General features: G+C 41.7%; 1 protein-coding gene across 5 annotated transcripts in view; it reads right to left on the reverse strand.

Moving 5' to 3' along the window:
- TSPAN17 (tetraspanin 17) overlaps positions 1-14,752 on the reverse strand; it is a 34,296-nt gene that overhangs the window by 18,880 nt on the left and 664 nt on the right. The window lies entirely within an intron of this gene.

Raw genomic sequence — 14,752 nt, forward strand, 5'->3', positions numbered from 1 at the left:
TCTATGGTACCTATTGTACCATAGATTTTTTACCTCCCAAATGGCTAGAGCATCCGGGAAAACCATAAAATTTCCCAGGAAATGCCTAGATCAGCCCCGCATGGGTGCCATTTTGATGATGTCACTTCCGAGAGACGTCATCGTGCCAGCAACACAGGGGGAGGTTCCCCCCACTGGCCCAGTGCGGGCCGGTGGGTTGAGAACCTCCCGAGCAGGAGATTCCCCACCTGGATCAGGGGCTTGGCAGCCCTATTCTCAACAGAGCCCCATCTGTGGATACTTAAATCTACAAATCAGAGTTGGGGATGGAGAAAGGAGATTTTTCTTCAAACCTGGGGTCCCCCACCCCTAAAAAAAAGGGGCATCAAACAAGGGTGTCCCTTGTCACTTCTTTTTGCTCTATCCCTTGAAACTTCTTGACACCGCAATTAGAGGAAATTTTCAAATCCAGTGTATTAATGCAGGCAACCACGACTTCAAGATCAATACATTTGTTGATGATACAGTGCTGTACTTGGCTTGACCCTGTCAACTCACTTAAAACAGTTATGGAAGAATTAGATACATTTAGCATTGTTTCCAGCCTTAAAATTAACCCCACAAAAACGGAGGTATATCCTATTTATACCCCCCACCATCTAAAACTAAAAATTAAAGGTTTGTATGAGTTCAAATGGGTTGCTGAAAACATCTAGGCCAGGGGTGTCAAATGTCTGGCCCATGGGCCCAGGGTTTTAATCAGGCCCCCAGCTCTTTTTTCTCCCCCTCCCCCTCCCGTCATCACTCTTTGAAGCTCTGAGCCTGCCAAAGTTCCCTGCTCTTTCTGCCTTGTCTTTGCTGGCTGCAACAGGAAGCAAAGCTGCAAAGAAAATACAGAGTGGATTTCAATGGAGTGGAGCTCAGTTTCACTTTTCAGCATTTCTATGGCCAGCTGAAGCTATTGTTTCCTGAAGTTGTGACCCTGCAAATAAAGGGTTCATGCTTTGAGCCAGCTTGTCTCTGCTGTGATCCTTGTGCTTTTTCTTGACATTTAATTTTAAAAATTGCATTGCCAAATCCAACTATTTGCCACCTTCCCATTTTAAACAAAATATTGCAAGTTTTAAAAAATAATATATCTAATTGTGTTTGTCTGTGTCCTTTATAAAGTTTATATCTTTGCTACCTGGCATTACATATTATGACACACATGGCCTAGTCCCCACAAATTCCCATTTATGCCAGATCTGGCCCTTTCAACAAATGAGTTTGATACCACTGATCTAGGAATAGAAATCCCACTGCAATTAGATTATCTTAAAGTAAATTTTGGCAAGCTTCAAAAAGTTGTGAAAGAGCAATTTAATGACTGCTCCAAATTTCACTTTTATTAGCTGGAGAAATTAGATATTATAAAAGTTTTTATCCTTCCTAAGTATCTATTGTTTTTTTTTAAACCATCCTCATATCTATATTCCTAAATCCACTACAAGAGCCTGGCAATCAACATTTAACCACTTTGTATGGAATTCCAAGAGAGCTAGAATCTCTCATACAACACTCTTCAGATCCAACAGGGAAGGCGGTCTGGCATATCCCAGTTTATTATTATACCACAATGCTCTGCCTCTTGACTGTCACAGTTCAGGCAAGTTTTCCCCTCATTTCTTTATTTCCCTTTCTTTCTATTCCTTTCCCCCATTTCTTTGCTTCTTTTAATTACCCTTTCTTCCCCCCTTTCTTATTTCACTTTCTTTCAATTTCTTTCTCCCATTTATTTCCCTTCCCCCCTTTCTCTATTTCCCTTTCTTTCCATTTCTTCTCTCCTTTCTTTCCCTTTCCTTCCATTTCTTTATTTCCATTTATTTCCCTCTTCCCCCATTTCTTTATTACCCTTTCTTCCCGCCATTTCATTTCCCTTTCTTCCCCCATTTCTTTATTTCTCTTTCTTTCCCTTTCTTCCCTCTTTCTCCCTCCCTCCCATTCTCTCTGTGGATCCTGAGTGGTGGGCATTGTGAAGGATGGCTGCTGGGGTAAGTGGGTGCCTTTAAAGATCTGCTGGGAGCAGCTGCAGTTTCCACATGAAGGGAAGGGGAGACGGATGGCAGGGGTGCGGGGTGGGAGCCAGCTACCACCAGTTCAGTTTGCACTTGATTATCCCAGATGGTGTGGCCTAATATGCTAATGAGTTCCTGCTGGGCTTCTTCTACAAAAAAAAGTCGTGGACCTAGGCATTTGCCTAGGGTGGTAGCTGGGGTGTGTGTGTGTGCATATTAGGATCTCCCCACATGACTTCAAATAGAAAAACGATTATTTGCATTAATTTTGCCGGCCTGAATTGTTCTCCCTCGGCAGAGCACTGTTTTTTAAGTTGATAGTTTTGTATGGCTCATGAATGAGGTTATAAATATCCAAATGTCCATTGGCAGAAAAAAGGTTCCCCGCCCCTGTGTTAGAGGCAAGCCTGGCCTCACCCACACTTATATATTTTGGAACAGACTTTCACATTAGGTAGTTCACTCCAAGATGTAATCTTGGAACAAGAAATCAGAGAGACCATCAACAATATCTGATAATCCATTTTTATTAAATTTGTTAAAAGTTTGGGATAGAAATCACAGTAAAATAGCTCCATCAATTTCTTCTATTATGGTGTTTATGGGTCAAAGCTGATTTGAACCCGCAAGACATCAAGAATCATATAAGGCTTTATGTAGACACAACCTAATAAGAATTCTGGACATCACTAAAAATGGAAAATTTCTGGATAAGATCAAAATCAATAGCATTTTGGATGAACCATGACCATGGTTTGCTTATTTACAACTTAAGACACCTTTTAACACAACCTATTTTTTTTTTAAAAAAATAACAAGACCATTTACAGCCTTGCTCAATTACTAAAACAGTCTCCTCTCTTCTATAAGGGCTATATTTCTATGATTTATACAATTTTATTGCAATCGATACATTCGACACCACCCACATGTGTCTCTAGTTGGGACAAGGACTTTACAGACTTTCTTACATTACCAGATTGGAATAATATTTTGAGTCCTTTTTTGTTTCAATCTAAAAATATAACAATATAAAACTAACTTTTCAAGCTTTTAACCAGGTGGTACTTGACGACACACAAGTTGCACCTAATTTATAAAATGGTATCCCCTTTATGTTGGCAACAATGCAGGGAAGTTGGAACCTATTGTCATACATGGTGGACTTGCAAATATGTTCAGAAATTTTGGCAAGTGCTTGCTTGAAACATAAATGTTATTACACACCAATCAATACCTTTAGATCCAAAGTTATTAGTTTTGAACTTATGGAAAGATCATTTCCTAACTACACATAATAAAATATTGATAGAAATTTTATGTGCAGCAGCCCAACACTAGTAATAGTTAAGAAAAGGAAGAATACTAAACCTATTTTGTTTACTGACTGGATTCTAAAAATATGTGACCTCTGCATGTTAGATAAAATAACTGATTCACTATTACAGAAAGACACCGATAGTCATGAATCAAAATTATTTTTGATATGGTTTCCTTTCTTAGAATTTCTTTCTTCTAGAGATGACTTTCGATTGTCCCTAGATATGATACTTGTTTTATAAGTGTTGCATTTAGGATGCTTTGCTGCATATGGTGCTTCGTTTGCTTTTAAGTTTTTTGTTAGCACTTTTGTGCTATTTTTATTTGATGCAGACAATTTTTTATATATTATTTGGATGTAAACAATGTTTTGTATTTTGTTGTTTATTTTATGTTTCAATAAAATGTATTTTATTTCAATAACATTTATTTTACAGCCATAAAAAAACCAAATCCCTAGGGTTTTCCCCAGGGTGGAAGAAAAATCTGAAAAGCTTTTTTTTTTTTTTTTTTAATGGAGGGGTTGAAATCCCCTCCAAAATGAGGAACATGTCTTCACAAGCACAGATCACATAAACTTACCATCAGAAGGGAGGAGGAGTCCGTGTGCCTTGAGAGAGCCTTTCCTCTGGAGGTTGACATGCAGGGAGAAGGAGAAGGAGCTTCTTGCTCCCCACATGGCAGTACTACAGATGGGAAGTGTTGTGTCTTGCATTTCAGTCCCGAAATTACAACACAGTGGATGCTACGGAGGTGACAAGTGGAAGTCCACTGGTCCCCGGATGTAGCTCTGCAAATGCGCTCCGCCAATCAAGATCTGTGGCGGGAAGTTTAACTGGCCAGGATTGGACCTGGCCAGACTGAGGGTTGTTCCGGGGTATGTATATAATCGGGACCCGGCCCTCATTGCCTTGCCTTGCCTTGTGATGTACTCGCTGATAAAGCATGTTGCCTTCAACATGTCTCGTCACTCAGTACATTACAGGAAGAATCAGGAGCCAGCATCACTGTCCTTGATTCAGCCAGCCTGGCATAGATGACCGGATGAGTGGGAAAGCAAGAACCACTGCTGCCCCTCTTACACCAAGCGGCTGGGGGTGGGGAGAGGGCAGGCAGGCTAATGAACAGGAGCTCCCACCCCACCCATGCCATTGCTGTGTATGCCACAGAGGGCTGGCAGAAGAAGGAACAGCCAATACTGCTGCTGCCAAAGCCATAAAGGGGCAGCAATGCAGACAGACGGGCAAGGAAGGAGTCACCAATGCAGCTCCCTCAATGGGAGCTGGTGAGTGGATGAGTAAACTGCGAGAGTAGAGCAGTGGTGTTGCCAGTGAGTAGGCTGCCCAGCAAATGGCTGGCTAGGTGGGCCAGTGAAGGGAGATTGGTTCCCCCCCCTCCCCACTGTCTCACAGGTTCCCACTCATCAGTATATCTAATTCTCAACATGGCCAAATCTGTGGACACAGAAGGTGGAGCAGGACCCTTTCCAGGTCCAACCAGGCAGCAAACACAAGGTGATTTACTATCAGCCACCTGCATAGCTCACCCAGGCTTGTCTGCTTGCTACTGTTCAACAGCTGCCACCCCACAAAAGCCAGTGTGGTATCGTGGTTAGAGTTTGAGAACACAATCTGTGAGACCCAGGTTGGAATCCAAATTCTGCCATGGAAACTCACTGGGTGACTTTGGGCCAGTCACAGAATCATAAAGTTGGAAGGCAACCTCCAGGGTCATGAAGGTTGGACTAGATATAGGAAACTCACAGGTACCTCCCTCCACACTCCCAGTGACCTCTGCTCCATGCTCAGAAGATGGCAAAAAAACCTCCAGGATCCCTAGCCAAACTGACCTGGAGAAAAATTGTGGCCCGAACTCAAAGTGGCGATCAACATTTTCCTGGGCATGTAAGAAAAGGCCATGCGGACTGAACACTGATGGAACCTTTCTTGCTCCCCTTCCCATGATCTGCCTAAGTTCACAGAATCAGCATTGCTGTCAGATGGCCATCTAGCCTCTGTTTAAAAGCCTCCAAAGAAGGAGAGCCCACCACCTCCCAAGGAAGTCTGTTCCACTGAGGAACCACTGTAACTGTCAGGAAATTCTGCCTAATATTTAGCCAAAAACTCTTTTGATTTAATTTCAACCTGATGGTTCTGGTCCACCCTTCTGGGACAACAGAAAACAACTCTGCACCATCCTCTATGACAGCCCTTCAAGTACTTGAAGATGGTGATCATAACATCTCTCATCACTGCCTCTCCAGGCTAAATATACCCAGATCCTTCAACTTTTCCTCATAGGATGTGGTCCTCATAGGATATGGAACAGTCACATGTTCTCAACATTCCTCATAGGATGTGGTCCTCATAGGATATGGAACAGTCACATGTTCTCAACATAACCTACTTCACAGGGTTGTTGTGAGGATAAAATAGAGGAGAGGGGAATTCTGTGAGCTGCTTTGGGTCCCCACTGTGGAGAAAGGAAAAGTATAAAATACGTAAATAAATCATGAGATAAAAGGTAGCTTGATTGATGGGCAAGACTGAGAAAAGGAAGCAGAGAAAGGTGAGGATATGGAGGTTGCCAGGAGGAGGAAGACAGCATATAGGAAAACAGTGGTGAGGAAGATGCAGGGAAAATTAAGGTGCCCCTTCAAGTCCTTGTGGTTCCCCACTGTGCAACTTGCCTCAGCAGCTGCTACTGCTCAAAGAGGCCATAGTTTTCCCATGTAGAGGATGCAAGGAGGAAGAAAGTGGGGAAAGCTGAAGATGGGAAGACAGATAGTGGTAGGTTGGCTGGTGGCTGGGTGGGAGGAAGGAAGGAAGCAGGAAAAAGGTGAGGCTATGGGGGATGCCAGGAAATGGAAAGAGTGGGGGAGGGTTAAATGAGATGCTCCCCTGATAATCTTTGTGGGTCTCCTGCTTCTAATTTTATGAATCTCTATCATTTAGTCACATTTTTTTCTAACTCTCCAAAGCCTCAGTGCTGTAGCCTTTATTCATAAAGAAGATGATTCACCTCTTAATAATTCTGGATGCTCTTTTCTGTACCTTTCCCATTGTACCTTTTTTGAGGTGGGGCAGCCAAAACTATGCACTGTATTCAAAATGTGGCTCTGTCATAGATAAAGGTCTTATTATATTTTATTCTCAAACCCTTTCCTAACCATCTTTGGCCTGGAATTTGCCTTACTCACCAGTGCCACACACTGAGCTGAAGTTTTCATTGAGCTATAGCCCATAATCCTCCCAAGATCTCTTTCCTGATCAGTCACAACTATTCTAGACTTCCTCAACACATAAGTGAAATCAGGATTCACTTCCCCATTGTGCATCATTTCACACTAGGGTTGGGCATCACACTGGTCAAAAAAGATCTGGCCAGCTAGCCTGTCTAATGTTAATCAAATATGGTCAAATAACAGGTCACATATTTTTCCAGCATTAGTTTGATTATGAACAACAGTGACATTTTAATCAGAGCTGTACAATTTCTGGGTACCCACTTTCCCAGACAGACAACTAAACTGTACCTCCTAGTATGAGACTCATAGCTAGGGGATGCTATATGTGGGCAAAATCCAAACCACAGTGCCCTTCCTAGAAGTATGTCAATGCCATCCCCAGTTCTTCTTGCAGGTTTTGGCCATGCTATTGCAATGCAAAGCCACTTGTTGCAATGCAAAGCCACTATCACCCCTAGACACATAGGCACAGCTGGGCAGGCTTCAGGTAGGAACTTTCAGGAGAGGTTGAATGCTTTTGCTGCAGTAGTCATGTATTAAAAGGATGATTGCCCTCAAAGACTGATAACTGGTCAAATAACAGAAACAATTTAGTACCTTTTATTAAGACCAATCAACATAACACAGTGTGTGTGAAAGCTTTGTTCTGGATTCTCCAGAACTCTTCATCAGCCTGGATGTTCTGGAAAATTCAAAAGCTTGCACACTATGTTGTGGTATTTTGGTTGGTCTTAATGAAAGGCACTATTACAAAACTTTTGTTTCTGGATTTTGACATTAATCAATCTGATTACCTATATCTTTGGTCAAGTAGGAAGCAGAGGGCAGGGAGAAACAGACCTCTCTCAAAATGTAGGGACATAAACATAGGGCTCCCTTGAGATTCAGAATCGGGACCAGTGGTATTTTATTTGTTCATAAATTATCTAGACTTAGGGTCAGCACTGAAGTGGACAGCTTTGCAAATGAGACCAAATTCTTCAGGATGAAGAAAACCCAGGTGGACTTCAAGGATCTCTGAAAAATCCTTCCACACTGGGTGAATAGTCAACAGTATGACAAATGAGGTTCCATTATCAAATATTTGACTGTGATCAGTAATAAGAAGACCAGTGACAATATTTGAACAGTTATCAAATACACCTGTAAAGAACTTAAATGTGAAATTGCCAGCCTTCTAATAAAAATATGCAACATCACTAAAATCCATAATCTTACTAAAGAGTTAGAAAGCAGCCAATGTAATGGCAATTTTTTTCAAAAAGCTCTCATTTAAAAAAAAAAACAGACCATTTAGCCCAGTTCCAGCATCTGTTCCTGGTAAATCAGTGGGAAACATAAATAAAGATAAATGAAGCACAGAGAGAAACATGGTTTGCTGAGGAAGAATCAGCATGAATTCTGCAAATAAATGTCTCATCATCCTTTTGAAGTCCTTTGAGTGTGTTAACAAACTTTCGGATAAGTGTAACCAGACATTAACCTCATTGGGCTTCCCAAAAATATCTTACAAACATCTTACAAAGTTCCCTTTTGAAAGTTCTGTGTAAATAAGTGCAAAATGGTGTGTATGTTGGGGAGGGAGGGTGGAATTATTAACGCTACATATGGATGAGACATTGGTACTGGGTCTGTTCCATGGTGTTGGTCACCTTGACAGACAATCTCCATAGGCAACTGGATCAAGGCAGGTTGGCACTGCCACTGCTATTAAATCCTACAGCAGCATTCAACATAGTTGATTATTATTTTTTTATCCACCTCCAGGCTAGACTACTGTAACTCACTTTACACTGGCCTGTCCTTGAGACTGATCCAGAATGTGGCAACATGAGTCCTGATGGGAAAGCCATGGACTGCACATATTTGACTGGTGCTGCACTAGCTGCACTGGCTTCCAGTAGAGCACTGAGTCAAGCGCAAGGTTTTGGTCTTGATCTTCAAGGCCTTGAGTGGTCTGGGACCAATGTATCTGTGGGAATGCCTCCTCCAATACACCCCCAAGAGAGTGTTACACTCCTCAGAAAACATCTGGCTGTCCTCGGCCAGGGCTTTTCAGTCCTGGCCCCAACCTGGTGGAACTGTCTGCCAAACAAACATCAGCGCCTTGTCGGATCTTATACAGTTCTGCAGGACCTGTAAGGCAGAGATATTCCACCAGACATTTGATAGAGGGCAGTGATAGTTTATATCATGGCTGGCACCGTCCCTTGCTCTCCATCCCCTTGATTGATTCAATTCCTCTCCCCCATATCCATGAGGCTCTCACAGACCAGAAAATGGGAGGGAACTGCAAATTTAACCACTTGATTTTAACTTAATGTACTTCGTATTTTGATATTGATTTTATGGTTTTTACAATATTGTGCATTGCCTATAGACCCACAATTGTGGGGATTAGGTGATTCATAAATGCAATACAACAAACAAACTAACTTTGATGGGGTTTGAAATGGTGGTGATTGCCGAGGGACACAGTGAATACAGTGAAAATTCCAGTTTAATACATAGCAGGGTAACAAGTTGAATTCTATGCTAGGGATTATTAAGAAAGTGACTGAAAATAAAGCAGCCAGCATTGAAATGTCCTTGTATAAATTCCTGATGCAGCTGCATTTGAAATACAATGTATAGTTCTGATTGCCATACCTCACAAACAATACAGTACCACTGGAAATATGCAGGAAAAATAAAACAAAAAAATAATCTAATGAACAGCTTCACTGCAAGAAAAAAATAAAGACTTCAGAGCTTTTGAGTTCACAAAAAAGATGACCAGGCTGAGGGGAGGGTGACAGTCTGGAGAAAATAACATACAACATTTTCCCTTCTGCCTCCCAAAATATTATTGTGGGCATCCAAAAAAATTGATGAGCAATAGATTCAGGGGAGACAAAAGGGAGTACCTTGTCACACTATGTATAATGAACCTGTGGAGCATGCTGCCATGGTGTCTATGGGCAAGCACTAGCTGAGATTAAAAGGGAATTGCACACATTTATGGAGGAAAAGCCCAGCAATACCTATTCTCCATGACAGCTGAATGGGACCTCCATGTCTGGTAGCAGCATACTTCTGAATGCCAGTTGCTGGGGGTCAGCAGCAATGCGAATGCTTTGACATCTCAGCCCCTGCTATCAACCTTCTAAGGAAGCTTTTTGGTCACTGTGAGAAACAGGACACTTGACTGGATGGCCCACTGTTCTGCTGCATCAGGCATCTTTTGTATGCCTTTTCTGACATATACAGCAACACTATACCAAAGCATCCTTCTGTGCCTTCTCTATAGCACATATAATTCAAGGAGAGCTGTATCCCAAAAGGTTTCTGAAACACCCACTATGTTTTCATTTAGCACTAAATCCTCCAGCTTTCCTATCTTAGCTTGGAAGCTTCTAGCAGTAGTACATGGCCTACATACAGAGAAACCCTTCATGTGTGATTTTTCTTCTATGACCCTTCAGTTTCCTTAAGCAGTTATAATTTCCTTCTGTGAAGAGATTGTCTACCATATCCCCATTTAGATAACCTGGAACATTTATACTGTCCTCCCTTAAGGGTAAATTGACATCTTGAACCAGATGCTTCCTTGCCATGAGCGGCCATCTCCCAGAAGCCAGTTAAAACTCATCTGCTGCCTTTTGAAACACCAGAAGTGTGGTTCCATTGTGGCTGAAGTGTAACTTGACTCTTCTGTACTTGCTTGCCTTTTCTCAAAATGTTCTTCTGCACCTTATCATATCTCAAATGTTCAGGGGTTTTTTTATAGCAGGAACTCCTTGCATATTAGGTCAAATACTGCTGATGTAGCCAATCCTCCAAGAGTGTACAGGGCTCTAAGTACATGGCCTACAGTAAGTTCCAGAAGAATTGGCTACATCAGAGGTGTGTGGCCTAATATGCAAAGGAGTTCCTGCCACACGCACACACAAAAAGCCCTGCAAACACTCCTCCTGACACTGTTGTCTCATCTGCAATCCCAACCAGCCCTCCATAGTGCAACAGACAACATTTCTGCAAATGTCTTGACAGGCAGTTGGAAAATGATATTTTCCAACACTGTTTCACATGTCACATGTCCACATTTATATGTCCATAACCACTGTACTATCTACCAGCTTACCTATATAGTGCACGATGACCACAACCTTTGTATCAGGCAGGCAGACACAACAGGATCAAAACCCATCTCCCTACATGCTACAATCAAATCTCTTACTACTAAAAGCCTCACACTCCTTGGACTGGTATCCTTGGCATATTGGTTCATAATTGAAAATGGGTCCCTTCTAAAGAACTGTGTCTCCTCTGGATGATACCCTCCTGTACTTAGAGGCTCATTCTCTATGACATCAGATGAACTGTCAGCCTGACAGAAAAATGCTTTCGACACATCCTTGAAGTGCTCATCTATACACTTCTCACCTTTGCCAAGTCACCTATCTTGGTGTCAAGGGGATGAAGTTCTTCACCAAAACCCAGGAGCTTTGGAATGCCCTCCCTCTTGAGGCTTGCTTGGTGCCTACTCCATTTGCATTTAGCCATTAGGCTAAAACACATCTTTTTACTCAGGCTTTTAATTAGAAGCTTAATAATCTGTTCTGTTTTATGGATAGGTTTTACGCTGCAGATTTTCAGTGGCTTGTATTTTTTAATAGCTTGTGTTTTATTATGTAGCTTTTAATTATAAGCCACCTTGAGAAGGACTGTGAAGAGCTGGCATAGATATATTCTGAATAAATAAAATGATTATGCAACATAGGGCAAAATGGAATGCCCAAAGTATTGAAATTCAAAATGTATTGAAGATAAGCAAAATGGAAACATAGCTGCAAGAGAGCTCACAATTTTCATCTGCATTAAAAAAAATCTAAGGTACCGGGACTTGGAAAGATCTCTGTCTCAAACTTTGCGGGTCCCATGCCAGTTATACTACTGGGCCTGATGGCACAACCCAGTATAAGAGATATTCACATGTCCATAATTCCAGGGTCTTTTCACATGGAGCTTTACCCACCATTTGGGAGCCAGCTCACAGCAGTTTTTCTCTTAGCTTCCTCTGTCCTCATTTTCCATTTGTTGTCTTTGTGTGTTTTTCTCATTATTTCTCTGTGTTTTTCTCAAACAACCTTTGATGTGATTTGAGAAAGCACAGAGAAGCCACAGAAAGTCAACAAATGGAAAATGAGAATGTGAAGAAACTTGGAAGAAAAAATGCCATAGGTCAGCATCAAAACAACAGGGGAAACTTCAATCTGATCCACCCAAGAAATGAGCAATACTTTAGGTAGGGCCCAAGAAAGAAGTTTACAGAAAGCACCTTTAATTGGTTCATATACCTTATATATTTACCATTAGGTGGTTGATGGAACTTTAAAACTGGCTTGAACTCCCTTTACTTTCCCTTTTTTCTTTTTAATTATTTGCATGAAAGGCTCAAAATTAACAGATACCCTGTAGTGACAATCCTTGATTCAATACAAACTTAATGATCATTTTGTAATTGTCTTTATTCATGCTTTACTAAGTAACGTATATGTAATATAATGTATACTAAGGATTGTATTTTACTTCAATCTTTAATAAACATCTTACAATTTTTAAAAGGCACCCAAGGAATTCAAAGAGAACAATTCAAAACACTTCTATCCCTATATGATCCATTTCTGGATTGTGCTGCCAGTTCCTCTGTTTAATCAAAACAGAGATGCCTCACCCTAGTCTTTAGCATGCTCAGTCAAGTCCCACAGTTAGCACAAACTCTGGGCTGTTCCAGATGTTCTTATCAGAAGAAACACCTCCTCCCAGCATGTACTGAGATCATCTAAGCAGGCTCTGTTGTGAGTGTCACACCACTTGAGACACTGTAGGCTGGCTGCAGGATCCAGAGCTCTCTCAGGATAGTATTTCAGATGTGGAAGTCCCAGTCCCAGGAAGTTCGCCTACTATCATTTTCAGAAAGAGGTCAGAGATTTTTATTTCAGAAAGCTTTTATGAAGACTTTGTGGACATTTTAACATGAAGAACTGCTGGTTTCAACTCTTGCTTTATGCAATCTTTTATACGTGCTATGGTGAGCATCATGGTTCTTTTATGACATTGGTTTATTGTGGTTAAGTTGCTCAATTTTTACTGTGAACTGCACAGCAATGGAGATGTCTTTCACAGACATCAACATTCACTGTACATTAATAGAGGAACTAAGCCCATCAAGACACACAAGATGATAAGCAGCATCACTGAACCCAGTCTCCCTGGTGACAAAAGACATACATGATAATGTAGTATTATTATTCTGACTTCCAGATGTGATCAGTAACATCTAAATTCTAAAACAATCTTGGCAGCTCTGGACCACCTTGAGATCCCCAGTTCCACTTCAACTCTATCAGCCGCTGTGGTACAGAGATTAAAGTATTGGACTAGGATCTGGGTTCAGATCCTTACTCTGCTATGGAGACTTGCTGGGTGACCCTGGACCAGTCACAGATTCTTAGCCCAACCTACCTCACAGATTGTTGTGAGGATAAAACAGAGGAGATGATGGCAATGTAAGCCCATTTGGATCCCCATGGGGGAGAAAAGTGAGGTATAACTGAAGTACATAAATAAAATTTCCATACAGAAAGCACTATTGTGGATGACTCAACATGTAACGCAGCCCACTTACAGATACACATACAACTCAGTAACTAGCCATACACTTTCCCTCAAGGAACTCAGGGAAGCATACACAGTTCTCCCTCCCACTTTGTCCTTATGATAACCCCTGTGATACAAAGTAGACTTAAAGAGAATGTAATACCATCTGGAAGTATTTACCAGACTGTTTGCCATCTTGTCACTTGTGTCATCTCAGTTTTAATTGCAATTATGTTGTCATTGTTTTTATCTATTTTATTTATCTCTTGCGTAACCTGCCCTGAGCCCCATGTATGGGAGAGGCCGGGATAGAAATTCAATAAAAAATAAATAAATGACCCCATTAACTCCATGGCCAATTGCAGATTTGAATCCAGATCTTCCAACCCTAGCCCACTAACCATAACACTGCCAACTACATGTATATGCAGTGTACAAATAACTGGAACTGGAAGCTATGGTCCACAGTGATAATGTACAAAAACTGTGCAGGAGCCGCATAGTATGAAAAAGTGCTTTCTGTGTCAGAATCCTGTCATGTTTGAAAATGCCTCTGAGTCTGGAAGCATGCATTCTTATTGTTCAAGAAAAAAAAATCAAGTTGCTCAAGCACCCTAGAAAAGGATCTGAATTGGGGGCAACTACCCCATTAAAACAAAACAAAGACGCATAACAAGATATCTGCAGCACTGCTAATTAACACAGCCCCACAGCACCAACTAGTATCTCCCCCCCCCCCCTCCAAGTATTTGCCAGCCCAATGCTGGGGTGAGCACAAGAGAGACAGGGCTATATCAAAGGCTAAAGCAGGTTCAATGTCTACCATAAAACCTTGAAAATTTATGTGATGGTCATTGGCAAAACCCACAAACAGACTCTGGGAGGCTCAGTCCACTGTTAGGATACCAAAAGCACAAGAAACATCCAAATAGGAAAAGGAATGCATTTTTTCAAAGCCCAACTTCCTTTGCCAGGACAAACAAAGGGAGAGGAGCAGCAGGTCAGTATTTCTGAGCACCTTTGTGCTTGTTCACAAAGCGTTTGTTTGGGTTCTGAGTTCTCTCCGAGCATATAATGTTGGCACATATGCATGATTGTGCTGTGTGCATTATTCTACAGAGTGTTTGATTTCACTGTCCTGAGCTCACCCCCTAGTATCAGCGGCCATGGAGAGCAGGTTTGGGGATTCAGCTCTCCCTTAATACACATGAACAGAGAATAAGGCAAATGTAAAAGTGAATGAGGGTCAACAATCACAGTTCTTTTTTGCAAGAAACAATCAAGAGAACCAACCCCACGCACACGCGCGCACACACATGCACAAAGATGCTTCTTAGGTGGGTGGTCTAGAAAAGTAGTTTACATCAACCATCACTGACAGTAGACACCAAAGTAAGCCGTTAACATTTAAAAAAAACCCCCCAAACTTCCATGCACGTCCCTCGAAAGCAGCGGCATCGGGACGCCCGGTCTGCCGACGGTCCGGGTGCAGCCAAGCCGTAGGATT

The sequence above is a fragment of the Heteronotia binoei genome, chromosome 5 (assembly GCF_032191835.1).
Source record: "Heteronotia binoei isolate CCM8104 ecotype False Entrance Well chromosome 5, APGP_CSIRO_Hbin_v1, whole genome shotgun sequence".
Taxonomy (NCBI): domain Eukaryota; kingdom Metazoa; phylum Chordata; class Lepidosauria; order Squamata; family Gekkonidae; genus Heteronotia; species Heteronotia binoei.